The sequence below is a fragment of the Alligator sinensis genome, unplaced genomic scaffold, assembly GCF_000455745.1.
Source record: "Alligator sinensis unplaced genomic scaffold, ASM45574v1 scaffold601_1, whole genome shotgun sequence".
In the NCBI taxonomy this organism is placed as follows: Eukaryota; Metazoa; Chordata; order Crocodylia; family Alligatoridae; genus Alligator; species Alligator sinensis.
This window is the reverse complement of record NW_005841905.1, coordinates 2,101,656-2,115,824: the sequence shown is the minus strand read 5'-3', so window position 1 is coordinate 2,115,824 and position 14,169 is coordinate 2,101,656. Positions and strand designations below refer to the sequence as shown.

At 41.6% G+C, this 14,169-nt stretch overlaps 1 long non-coding RNA gene across 2 annotated transcripts in view; it reads left to right on the top strand.

The window, feature by feature from the left end:
- The first annotated feature begins 2,682 nt into the window (after positions 1-2,682).
- LOC102384669 overlaps positions 2,683-14,169 on the top strand; it is a 124,924-nt gene continuing 113,437 nt past the window's right edge. For both annotated transcript variants that reach the window (XR_323216.2, XR_001357616.2), the window contains exon 1: positions 2,683-2,795. This is a non-coding gene — a long non-coding RNA (uncharacterized LOC102384669). The remainder of the gene's footprint in view (positions 2,796-14,169) is intronic.

Genomic DNA, 14,169 nt, shown 5'->3' with positions numbered 1-14,169 from the left:
CCGATCTTTTTCTATTTGTTGCTTTATTTTCTGGCAGCCTCTGTGTCTGTGTGGGGCTCGTTACTTTCCCCAGGTCCCCTTTGCTGCTCCCTGCCCGCTCCAGTCCCACCGGCTCCTCCGGCCTTATGATTTAGTGGTTCAAGATGTCCTACTGTGCCGGGCGGTGTCGGCATGAGTGTGGACATTTGGTTCCCGGGGACAAGAAGCAGTGGTGCACCTTGTGTGACTGCTTCTTGTCCCCTGGCAATGCCCCAGGTCAGGGCAGGTAACCCCAGGTGGGTAGGGGAGACTGGGGTCAGCAGCTGTGGTGGCTCAAGCAGCCTTGCCTGGGGGCCTCTGGGAGCTGCAACCAGGTGCTCCTGCAGCTGGCAGCCGGAAAAGGGCTCCAGCTGGCCAAGCTCTGGTTTTGGGTGGTGTGCGCTGCTGCCACACGCGCCGCCCCACTTCTTTTGGCGTGGAATGAGTGTGGGAGATCCCAGGGTGAAAACCTCCCTGTGCCAGCAGCACGGGGAACGCTTGTATGTGGGGTGTGGGGTGCTGCAGGCGGGTCTGCAGCACCACGTGCCACACGTGCGCGCTCATCTGGATATGGCACAGGTGCCTGGTCAGGTAACTCTGCCTTCCTGAAAGAAGGGAAAAGAAATGTTTCCTTGGAAGGCCCATCTGGCCTGGATGTGCTCCTGGTTCACAGTGGTTTTCTTTGTATGTATGGGAAGTTGGGGCCAACGTTTATGCAGCTTTTGAGTTCTCAAAGTGAGAGAGAAACATTTTTCTCTCAAAAGTAAAACTAAAGCTATATGCCAGGTGGGTTTCAAAACATGAATATGGCAGGCAAGAATTCACAGTTAATGGGGCCAGAAGGAACCACTGATCCTCTAGGCCAGGTGTGCTCAACCCCTAGCCTGCGGGCCAGATGTGGGCTGCATATCCATGGCATCCAGCCCTCAGAGCTCCCCATGGGTCAAGATTTTGATCCAAGGGAAGTGTTGGCAATTAATAACTGGCTTCTGCCTGTTTTGGCCACCTGAACGCTGAACATGTTTGTTATTAGTTCAGTCTACGCGGTTTAGAAAAACCTGTGAAGATTGAATTGATTCTGCCTTGGGCTTCTTGAACCTCTGTACTTAGCCATGTTGTTTACAAAACAAGATGAGTCATAAGATAAACAGATATATTTAATTTTTCCTCTTTTTTTTATTAAAGATAAATTTGCCATAAAATAGAGGATAAATTGCTTTGAAATGTCCTGTTTGTGTAAGCAAGTAGCTGGGTAGTCAAACCATTCAGGGGCTATCTTTTTAGTAGATCCAAGTATCTGCTTAAATTACAGAACTTAAGTAATAGAGGGCAATATGCTTGCAAACTGGTACTCGTATATATTTTAAAAACATTAAAGCTCCATCTCATCCTAGGGAAGAATAAAAAAAGAAACATTACTAAAGCAGTTGCCTTTTAACACAACTAAAATAATTAGCTCCAGAGATAAGGGGGAAAATACAAAACACCCTTTTTGTTAAACTGTAAGTTTAGCTGAGTAATCGCAAGAAAAAAATAGCACTATATAAGAGTACCCTATAGGTTTAAGGAAAAGACAAAGCTATATTTCAATAAAAATAAATAAAAAGCATATAACAAGAAATTAGTGGTAATATTTCCTTTGCTAGAAAAGGAGCCATAAAATTATGCTGTTAGTATTGCTTAAAAGAAATCTAAGTTTAAAAGGAAACATTTCTATTTTTAAAGATCTTAAATATAAATGTTTACAAAATTATGTTAGACTGCTAATGCAGTACACAAGCCACTGATACAAATTGGTATTAATAAAATGATATTGGGAAAAGTTTTAGTCTGGTGTAAATATTATTGGTTTCATTATATTTTTGTCAGGCACAAATTGGCCTGGTACTCTGGTGTCTTTTAGTTATGGCATTACACTTTCTTTTTGTTGTAGTAATGAATATTTTTCTCAGCAGCTGTCACTTGATTCTCCTAAAAGTTGATAAGACTCTTTTAAGGAAAATGTTTGCATTCCCTTCCATTTTTGTTGTACTTCACTAAATTGGTCTTTTCCACATACAGGATTAATGAGGCTTTCTGTTAAAATAATCCCTTTGGTTCAAAGTTGCTGTGCCTAAAAGATCAGTGTCATGTATCAGTTAGGTTTTTTAACAATTAACACTAGTTCAAGTTTCATAAGACTTCTAAGATGAAATGTCTGTATTAGACCTGGCTAATAAGGAGAAATTTACACTGAAATTAACTTCTTAATTGCTTTTGCTTATTAACTGGCACCTTTTAGTAAGATCTTCTATTATCAATTCAAAAGGTTACTTTAAACAGTTTAAACACATTAACATAATGAATCTGAGGCCTATTTTGAAGTGACCAAGTTGGCAGTGCTACCTGATTTTTATCCTGGTGTAGTGCTGAAATTTTCTTTACAATGTTAATGTTATGTTTTTAAAATTACTGAACTCATAAGTACATGTAGAATAGTTTTGCAGAATTCTTTAAAATAAACTAGGCTATGAAGAATATAATTTGTGTAACAGGTTGACAATATTTGCCTAAAACAATCTACTGTATTAGCAGGTGTTAAGCCTTTGGCAAAAAGATTACAGGACTGATCCTGCAACAATAAATACACATGCATAGAATTTAACCCATGTATTTTCTCTTACAGAAATGCAACATGAGTGGGCTCTACTAACTTGCAGAAGAAGGTAGCTTGTTGCCACATGTGGCTAAAAGGATATGAGAGTGGCTTTATAGGAAGAGCAGATGTAGAGTGTGAGGTAAGCCACCAAGTTTGAATTACATTGTATTATCATTCATTTCTTTCTTAATAAAACCAAACCCTACCATGTGGTTGCTGATTGACCAGGTTAGAAATGGCCCCTACATGCCTAGAGGTCTTGATATTTTATCATGGTATTTTAAATGTTATGCTTTAAATCTGGTGTTTTCAACCTTCTTAAGGAGGGTATCTCCATCCCCCGCCTCACACCGTGTCTGGGTGGGTGGCGGTGCTCTGTCCCTGCCTGCCTGTACCCCCTAGCCCCTTTCCAAGTACCCCTTGGGGTATGCGTAGCCCTGGTTGACAACCCCTGCTTTAAGTGGTACTTTTATCATGATATTTTAAATTTTACAGGACATTTAGGCCATGGGAAGAACATAAACGAAGTAACTCACTTAAGGCTCAGTCAAATTAAAGTCCTAAACCAAACCAGGATGTGGGCTAGGGAGATGACACCAGGGAATTCTGCCATACAGAGGCAGGACTTAACTAATGGGTGCAGTTTAGGCAAAGTCTTTGTTCTGTGGAGCAAAGCTTCCTGGCTATGTACACACGGTTGTCTCGGACGGCCGGAGCCGACTCAAGGTGATATACAAACTGCTCGGTAGTTTGGGCGGGCTGGTGAATGGAGAGGCAGACAAAGCGTATTGGTTGCGAAAAGCTTTACTTACGCCGCTAATAGCCGCAATGCAGGTGGTCCGGTCGCTTAAACAACTCCATGAGTTGCTCCAGCTGGCAAGGCTCAGGCCAGCTAATCCATCTACAAATTAAGCCGGCAGGGAAAGGGTACATCGAAGGATTGCGCTCGGCGACGGGGAGAAGAATCGATAGGTGATCAGGCTATCGATCAGCTCAGCCGCAAGTCAGATATCTTTAGAGGCACTCTGTAGTGTGCTCAAAGTTCTCCGACTTGGGCGGAAGTTGCACAAAATTTTATATGGCCAGCAAGCCAATTACTAGCTGCCACGTAGGAATAATTTAGAACTGGCCAATAGCGGGACACAAATTTGCATGCGAATGGTGGGAACTCTCTTGCACCGGGGTTTTCTGTTGCAGCAGAAAACTTTTGCTGTGCAAGAGACTCTCATGTGGCGGGAAAATTCCATCGTGCCGAGGCACTAAAATCATTGGGTTGTGACAACGGTGAAAAAGTCTGAGGCTGAATTGATTCAGTCTTTGCAGGTTGGTCTAAGCTGCAGAGATTAAACTGAGAAATAACTCGACACACATTTACTTTTGATTCAGGAAATGCAGCCACATGGCTGCAGTGACTCAGGCCAGAAACCGGGGGGCACACTAGAGCATGGCTCTCTGGCACATAACCAGCAAGGGTTGTGTGTTTGCTTCCTCTTCCTGCTGCCTCTGATGTCTCTGGGATTTTCAGTCCAGAATCACAACATTAGGACTCTGCAGGGTTGCTCATCACTTCTTCCTGCTTTTAGGTGCTTCTGGGATTTGTAGTCCACGGTGACAGCCAGCAGTAAGTTTGAGTGGGGAAAGGGGTGTTTAACCCTCCTCCCTGGCTCCAGACCCCAGCAGGGGTTTGCCTGGGGAGGGGGGCAGTCCCCCCCCCCAACTCCCCCCCCCAAAAACAAACCTTTCTTTGATGGAGCAGACAGCACAGATTAGCTCAGGGCTGGAAAGCATGCTCGGTTGCTGGGGGACTGATTTAACTTCAACCAGGAAGGGGTCTGGGCAGGGCCGTCCCTAGGGGGTTGGGGAGTGAATTGTAGTGACTGACCCAGGCCCTGTGGTCAGTGCCATAAAGGCCCCACTGCGGCTTCTACATGCTGCCGCTGCTGAGAGCTGCTGGCTTGACCCAAATCAGTTAAGGCTTATACTACATTCAACCAGGCTTTTCTTAAATTGGTTTCAGCCATTTTGAAACTGGTTTATGTACACTGAGCTTCTGTTCTGTTACAGGTTGAAACCAGTTTCTGATTACTTAAACCGATTTATGTCCTTAGAGCTTATGTGCCCACTGGAGGGTTTTTAAGGAAAAAGATGGGATTGAAGAATCTATAAGTACAAGGAGCCATATGTTGTTCTCTCTTCACAGAAGTTCTGGTTGAAAATGGTTAATCTGTTCTATGGATAAAATATTTACTTTTTATTAACTATGCCTTTTGTTTATTCTCTGCAACTATCTGTGTATTTCTTATAATTTTATAACTCATGCTCCAGCCTAGTGATATATTACTTAGAGATGTTTTTAGGTCCAAAGCCCACTGAAAGTCTGTGGCTGTCTCTACATTTTATTTAATATGCTCTTCCACTGACCAAATTATTTCTGTGCTCCAGTGATATGCATAGGATTTTATATACTTTACATATATAGCCTTTACACTTCCAGAAACACTGCATAAAGGTCAGCTAGCTTATTCTCACAGTCTCCATATAAAGTATCTTTTTATAAATCGTTATATTGTACTGATAATGAGGATATTTTAACTGCACAAGCTGCTAGAGTGCCTGATGTTGAATGCATCTGAGGGACAAGTTTTGAGTGCATCTAAACTAAGCATATGTTTAAAAAACATAAAGTAGAGGTAGTAGATGAATATTTGCTTGAAAGATAGGTATTTTCTATTTGTGAGAAATTTTATTAAGTAAAAGCTTAACTCTTACACACCTATACAGGAGGAGAATAGTTTCTGAATTTGTACAATTGCAAGCATGTAATGTACTGCTTTGGTTCCTACCTCTTTTTTTTGAAAGGTGCTCATTCCTTGGGGATGAAGTCAAGCTCTAGTTCTATCACTGCAGACTTCAGCATTAGCACTGAAAACATAGGATTCTTTTCCTGGGTTGATGAAAGTAATTTCTTGTTTGCTGTGTCAAACAAAGCATGCTATTTGTCACATTGTGGTTTGTGTATCTTTTTAGAAGCTTTCAACTTTGATCTGAGTCAAGGTACACTCAGTAGCAGAGATGACAGAAGTAACAAACCAGTGATGTGCATTGTCACTCATACAAACTCTTTAAGTCAACAAATACTAAGACTTAGATGTAGAAAATCGTATTACTTTTGCGGAGGCTTGTGCATTCTTGTGAGAAAATGCAGACCTTTGCCTTTCTTGTTTCAGACAAAGGTGTGGAACAATTTATTAGTTAAGGATTCAGTTCAGTGTGTGCAATCAAAAGGTGCCTCTTGTAGTCCAGATTCTGGCCCTTGCTTGTATTTTCTAGGTAAACAATTGCATTTAAAAGACATTGCAGAGCTGGGCTCAGTAGCACATAAAAGCTGCTTTCTTTAAACTGTCATCACAGAGGATTCCAGAACGTGCTTTTAATACTTCCAGGCTTGGTGTTTGTGTCTTTTTCTCTTTTTTATTTTAAATGCTATTTGAAATAGCTTTCTTATTTAACTTTCACCTGCCTTTTACCTGATCTGTGGCAGCTTTGAGGAAACTCACTTTGTATGTGACAAGGCAAAGTTTTAGAAAAATATTTCGCAATATGACTTTTTAAAAGTTACAACTTTATTAAAGGCGCCTGTTCAAAGCCCATAAAAGAGAATGTAAGAGACATAAAATGCTAACAAATGAACAGTTGGCTTCAAGTTGTTATGACTGACTATATCTTAAGGTAGACTAATTGTTTATATTTCTTTTGTTCAATAGTTTCATTTCTGGTTTCAGATTTATTACCCATTTTAAAGAAATAACATTGGAAGAGAATGAATGGCTTAAATAAGCAAACAGTCAGTTAAGAGAGTTTGGATGTATGTATGCAGAATCTGCCTACAGACTGTTGTGGGACTTGATGAATCTCTGAGAATATGGTCTTTACCATGCTTGCCAAGCTTGGAAGCTTTAATGTCTTGTTGTCTATGGCATGTCTTAAGGCCAGAAGAGTTCATTAGATAGTCAGCTCTGATCTCTTACAAAAAATAGTTCATAGAATTTTATGTAGTAACCCAAGTATGGATCCCTGTAAATTGGCTTGTCTAAAATGTGTATTTTAGAAAGGTATTCACTCGTTTTTTGAACACAGTAAGAGCTGGAGTTATCCACTATTTCTCTGGCAGTCTGTTCCAATAGTTAATTGCTTTCACTGTTGGGTTTTTTTTTTGTTTTTTTTTTTTTGCTTTATATCTATATTAAATGTGTCTGGCTCCAGCCTCCATTCTGGTTTTTTTTGGTGTGCCTTTCTCTAGTAGGTTAAAATCCCTTTAGTACCTACTGCTTTCTTCCTGTGAAAGGTTCACAGGAGCTAAAATGAATTCTCTCAATCTGCTTTTTCATGAGCTCAACAGATTAATTTCCTCAAGACTCAAGCCCCTAAATCCTCTTGGCTGCATCCCCTTCAACTTTTCAACAAGGCCGTTAAGAGTGGGCACTAGAACTCCATGCAATTATTCTGCATTTGGTTTTACCAGAGCCATATATAGAAATGAAATCACTTCCCAAATCTTACCCGTTACTCCCTTGTTTGTACATCCAAGGCTCATGTTAGCTCTTTGCCACAGCTTTGCCAGGGGCAACTTGTGTTAATCTGTTTGTTCACTCTGAGCCTTAAATCCTCTTTAGTTGCTGCTTTCTAAGACACATTCCAGAAATATGGGCCATGTTTCCTGTCCCTAGTGGTATTGATTTGTTTGAACAAGCCCACATGGTGATCTAGGTTGCACTGTGAGGCTGCCCATCGTTTACTACTTTGCACCCAGAATTTTTGTGCTACCTGCCAGTTTTACCTGTAGAACATTGCTAAAAAACTGAATAGTGTTGGGCATAGAACTGTTCTCTGTAGAATCCCAATAGGAATGCTCTTTTTTGAGATTCTAGCAAATTTGTAATCCACTTAATGGGGGCATCACTGGCACTTTATGATCCTATATTTTAGTAGGAGCCTCGCTGGTAGGTTTTGTAAGGGTCTTGGCATCCTCTTTGTGGGTACCTTGCCCCCCAGCGATGTTAGGGTGAGACCCAGTCTTGGTGCCGCCTAGATGGTCCAGGCGCTGCCTCTTCTTGCCTGCCACGTCTTTGATGTTGTTGGGGAGGCAGTTCCCTCTCGGCAACCTGTGGGGGAGAAGGGGTCTCGTCCCTGGAGTGTCTTCATGGGAATCCAAACCTCCTCCTTACCATGTCCTTGGCCTGGGTAGATGCTGCTCCCCCGAGGTCTCCCACGCTGCCTGCCTTGGAAAGGACGGGCCTTCCTGGCCATCAATCTTTGGGGGTCTGCCCCTCGTCTCCAGGTCGGCTTCCCCTCTTCTGGAGCACTAAATCTGCCCCGTCTGGGGCCAACTGTAACTTAAACTGAACATCTGGCTCGTGCTGGCATGGCTCCCAAGATTCCCTCTCTTGGTGCTCTTGATCCTCGGGGGATACTTGTCCATCCTCTTTCCTCCTAGTAGGTGTGGGTATAGGCAATCGTCCTGTGCCCAGCATCTACCTGTTCCCCTGGTGTCACCTACTTAGGGCCCGGCTGACCTGTGGTCCAGTCGCCTTGGTCCTTCCAGTTGGCATCCTCTCCTTCCTTCTGGGGGCTTGTGATCCCCTGTACTCTGCCTGCTGCGGGGCTGTCTAGATGCAAGCAAGCTGGAGGAGGTGGCCCCAGCCCGATTGGAGCCTTGTGGCTCCCTGGCAGCATCCCACATAGTGGTTGCCCCTCCGTGGGGCTCCCTTGCCCCTGCCGGTCCCTAAGGCCGCCTTCTTTCTCCCTGGTTGGGGTCCTCTGGCAGGTGTCCGGCTCCTTGCTGAGGCAGCTGGAGTTGGAGCCCACCAGCTCCGCAGCCGGTGTTCTGCTCCCAGCTTCCCAGCCCACCCTTGGCTGTTTCCCTAGCCGCCTTTTGAGCAGCCCGCGCTGCTTGGAAGCCATGCCCCCAGCCTTTGCAGATACACAGGCTCAGGCAGTTGCGGAACTGCTGAGCCTGTGCTTGCATTGCCTCCCGGCTGCTGCTCGTCCGGGCTCCTAAGGTAAGTGCCAGGGCGCGTTGGTCGGGGGTCTGAGCCTCTTTGCGGAGGCTTCCATCTCCCCTCTCACAAGGAGACGTGCCCTTTTATGGCCCATACATTGATGATGTACTGTTTAGTGAACTGACAAGCCCATTAACATTTCAAGTAAAAACCCTGTACTATCAACATTGCTAGTAAGTGGAAAATCATCTTTGTTCATGTGCCTGGTTTTTTGTTTTTGTTTTGTTTTTGTTTTTTTTAAATTTACTCAGATGTTTTCCATAGAGCAACTGATTTATTTATTTATTTATTTATTTATTTTTCTGGAGCCAGGAGGCAATGTAGTTCAAACTTCTTTTGATTTTTACCTCCAAAAGAATATTTTCTCTTGAATATTTTTTTGCTAAGATTCCTCTCTTTCCTTTCCTTTCTTTCCTATCTATAAATGTCCAAGTTGTTAACTACTGTTCAGACTACTCATTATTATTATTATTATTATTATTATGAGGAATAGGAGAGAATGTAGTCATTACAGCTTTACTGGAGCAGGGCAAGAGAGACAGCTTTAAAGAAAAGCAATCCAATGAAGTAATAGAATTAGCAAAAGCTTATATAACATTGGAAGGTGTTTAGAAGCAGCTGTGGGTGAGCCTGAGAGCCTGGCATCAGCATGAGACAGACCTAACTTACCACTTCTGAAATATACTGATGAAAACAGTCAAAGGAATATATTAATTCCTAGCTGTAAACTGTAGCAGAAAGATGGTTTTCAGGGTGGAAGAAGATAGCTAATGCTGTAAATTAAAAATTCCATAGACATTCTTTGGAAAGAGAACCTAGACTAGAGAGCACCACGAGAGAAAATGTGGACTAAATTATGCCCTGTCCTGAATTATGCCCTGTCCATAGTGAGGGAAGTAGACACAGAGCAAAAAAAAATCATCATTTTCTGGAGTTTTGGTAAGTGTCTTTTAGGGAGAAAATAGGATAGGGGTAGATGGTGTTGTTTATTGTCTTGTGAAAATTAACAATGGGGCTTAATTGGCTTTTAATTCAGTGGAAGTTGGAAGTCAGTAGAAGTGTCTAATTTTTTAAACGTAGCTTTGTGATTTTTTAAGTTTTGTGAGAGTGTTGAGACCTTGGGATGGGTTTGTTCAATATCTATTATTTAATAAATAAAATTTTTCAAAAGATATTAAGATAACTGGTGAAATGGTGAGCCTCTTTTCAATGTCAGAGAAAATATCTTATGATAAGATCTATAAAGAACTGGGAGGTGTACTTTTTTTTTTACAAGGAAATTAAAAATATTGGGCCAGATTGTAGCTGAGAAAATTGGTTTGGCTCCATTACAGTCTGTGAAGGTGTGCGCTCCATCCTCTGTGGAATTTATGCCAGGCCAGAAACTGGTCTCATGTCTTTTTGGTATGAAAAAAAATTAGGGGAGCAGTAAAATCTTCCCATGTTAAAAGAATGTGAAGGTTATAAAAGGGACTCCAAAATTAGGACCTGCAAAATTTAACACTAGCCCTGCAACCTGAATTTGGTTCCTGGGTGTATATTCATTACAATACAGTTTTTAATGACACAATCATTCTGTATTCTCCGCAGAACCCATTTCCCTGTTGAGCAGCAGCAAGGGAACATGGAAGGGCAGCACGTATAAATGACTGCTGTGCTTGTTTTGATCCAGACAGGCCTATGTCAGATGAGACTAACTGGTTTAGAGAGGTGTGAGCTTTGGGAGGCAACACTGTTCTTTGTCAGATGCTAAAAAGTAGCCACTGTGGTACTACAGTTATGCTGCTCCCGGTATTTGAGCTAGCTAACATAAAGCTAGCTAGGGTGTATATCTAGCAAACTAGTCACACTTCCACTGCAGTGTAGTCATATCCAAAGGCTTCCTAGTCTCAGTTCTTGTGCCTTGTGCCATGGCAGCACCTCACAGATCAGCAGAGCAATTGCAAAGAAAATTCTACTGTTCTGCTTAGCTCTGCAGCCTCTGAAGGATCATGAAGACAGCACATATGTAGTCTGGTTAGTATGTAGGAGCTGAGAGAGTAAGGAGCAGGCATCTTCAGGCAGGTAAAATCTAAAGAGAATTTTGCTTACCATCTCTAGGCAGGCTACTGATTATGTATAAAGTGAGACTTTCAGGCTGCGTCAAGATGAGCAGGAGCTTGTGGTCTGTAGCACCACAAACCTCTTTATGGTGCCACAAACTGCACGCAGTGAATGTTAAAGTGGCAGCAAAATTTGCTATCGGGATTTTCCCAGAACCCCCCCGAAACAAAAGTGGCAGAAAGCACGCAAAACAAGTGTGTACTGGTACAAATGGAAGCCAGGTTGTCCAGAGCAATGCTCTTGCTGCCAGCCATGCCCCCGTGCTGCCTGACTTGTGCCCCTGTTGTTCCAGCACACCATCAGGTAAGATTGCTGGGGCCAGCACAGGTGCTGTTCCCAGCCTCCAGCTCTCTCTGGCTGAAGAGCCAGGAGGAGCTGGGCAAGGGCAGTATGCCCATTGCAGGACAATTTGTCCTGCAATGAAGTGCGCATGCAGGGGCATGCAATTTGTGCCACTGCAAACGCATGTCCTTGCTTATCTGGGTGCAATCTCTAAGGCTAAAACATGGTGGAATTTAGGTGAATTTTCAGAAGCACTGTCCAAGGCACATCACTGATATAAAAGTGATCTCCCTGCCAAATTTTTGGTTTCTTTTCAAAATATGCAGGGGATAGAGCTTCTTGAGGAAAGGTGTAAGAAATGTTTAGTATAGGTAGAACAAGGTATTTTTCTCTGATATTCATTCTTGAATTGTTTCTGCAGAAACTTTTCAGAGAATTCAGCCTGAATCACACACCCTGCATGGAAAATTTTCAGCCTGAATAATAACAGCTTTGCAAAGTTCTAAGCAAGTGGAAAGGGATCTGATAATGGAAAGCATTAGAAACCTTAATTATTGGCATTGTCACCAGAGCAACATATAATATTAAATTGCATAGGGGAGGTCTGTTTGCTGCTGCTATTTGAACTTCCTGATACCATAAGGAAAAGGAAAGGGGTCATTCAATTACATTAAAAAGCAAAGAATTAAAATGACATGAAAGCATGTGTGTGTGGGTGCGTGCATGTGTGTCTAGACACAAGTTTCTCACACATAATTGCTTCTAGAAGCCAAGCTCATTGCACACGCTACAGACTTTTTATACCCCTCCATTTCCCCTGGCAAGTTCCTTATGTACCACCCAGGCAACTCTCCGTTTCAGGAGCTCATAGAGAGAGGGCTGGCAATGTTTTCCAGCAGTGGGCTGGAATAACCTAGCTCAGGTCTGAGGTGATCCAGCTAGGACAGGGGAGGGTAAAATGCAGCCCGGGGGCTGGATGCGACCCACCAGGCCATTCTATCTGGTCTGCGGGCCCCCTAAAAAATTTAGAAAAGTAATATTTATCTGCCCTGGGCTGCCTGTCATGTGGCCCTCAATGGCTTGCCAAAACTCAGTAAGTGGCCTTCGCCCAAAAAAATTGCCCACCCCTGAGCTAGGACTTACATGCTGCAACCACTTCTCCCCACTGCCTGTTTGTGGTGCAGCATGGTACAGACAAAACTGTGCCTCTGTTGAGGTTGTTAATGACTGCCCATACAAGTTTGCTTTGTGAAATACATATCATCTATGGCATGCCTTCAGAGTGCTTTATTGAGGCAAGGCACTTAGATAAGACAGTATCAATAACATTTTAGGGATGGGTGTTAATATTTAAAATTTGCAACTGTGGTTACAGGGTAAAATTGAGGAACTTCCCCTAAAACAATAGTAATGCATAATAAATGGCATTTTAAAGAGGGTTTGTGCCTTCTTCAGAAGCATTGGTTATTAAATATTTTTGGAGACTGTATACTGTATAAAATGGACCTTTGGTGTGCCCTGATGTGTTGCTATTTCAAATCTTTTTTGTTTAAAGATCACTAAAAATATTTAAGCTTCAGATTTATTCTACCTGTAAAATGTTACAATTTAAACAGTGTTCACATTGCCTCTAATTAAGAGTCTCTCTTTGTAAGAGAGAAGAGCCTAACAAGGTTTAATGCATGCTGCACATGTAAATATAGCTCTGGATGTGACTTTCATAAATATTGTGTTTCAGTATTGGAAAAAATAATTTAAAATCAAGACATTCTGTGAAAGAAATATTAAAATATTTGTACTTATATGTGCAGACAATATAGAAGATGGGTCATATTTAGGGTTTAACCTTTATACTTTCAAAGGGCACAGGAACATAGTTGAGCTGTTCTCTTTGAATGAAATTCACTTGTATATGTGCTATCATTTAAATCCTAGTTAAGCCCTTCACAAGAAACTTAAGAATTGACTGATGGGAGTCACATGCTTAAATCAATGCTTGTTATTCATAATTTATTCAATGGTTGATGGAAAAAAATTGTCCAATTATTTGACAAATGCTGCTTGGCAAGATGTTTTACAGAGAATAATGCATGTATTTATTGAAGAATTTAAGTGACAAAAAATGCCAAAATTACAGCCTTTATTCTCAATGCAGTGATTAGTGCTGATTGAACGATATTCAGACGATTTGACTAATTTTGAATAGTCCCTACACAGGCAATATTCCCATTGACTTCAGTTGGAATTTTGCCTGAGTAGGGACTACAGGATTGGGCCTTTGAGGGTAAATGTCTTGAAAGAGTCCCTTTATAAAGCAGCAGCTTAAATTCTGAACTGCGATAAAAACCCATTTTCACTTTTCTCTGTTATTTTGCCTGTTCAGTTGAACTGCTTGTATGAATGTTAATCCCATTCCCTCTTTATCAGTAGAGGGTGCTATGGGAGTTTTGTGCTCTGTAGCAGCCTTTTGTTTATGCATAGTTCAATCTAATTTAAGTAGAACTGACCATTTCAATGGGAGTCAAGTGTGTATTTAAATGGTGTGTGGAAGAGCCATAATTTAATGGCAAACCATTTCCTTAATTGATTAGAGTTAAAGAAGGGAGAAATTTTAAAGTGGATAGTTTCAGATTCCTAGCCTCCATCCTCACCCCCTTCTAAGTGGGTCGCTGAGCATGTTCTTATAGTAGGTTGGCTCTTTAGCAATAAATGATAGCATTTGTGTGTGCATTTAAAAGGTTCTAAATTTGGAGATGCTATTAAAAAGTATTAGAAGGGAATTTCTTTTTTTCTTACATATAGACTGGAAACTTGTTAAATTTCATTCTTAAACAGTATTCAAAATTTTAATAAAAGGAAGTATTGAAAATCTCATAGAAATAATAGAAAACTTATTTTGATAAGGTAATGAAATGTAATCAAGCTGTTTGCTGATTATATCGCAAACTATGTTAAGAGTATTAAAGTTGTAAAGTCAAGCTCTAACATGTTAGAAAATGCTAAAACCAACCTTGTTTGTGCAACTTGATTTTGGCCCTCTTGTTTGTATGTATTCTGATATAGTCTTTA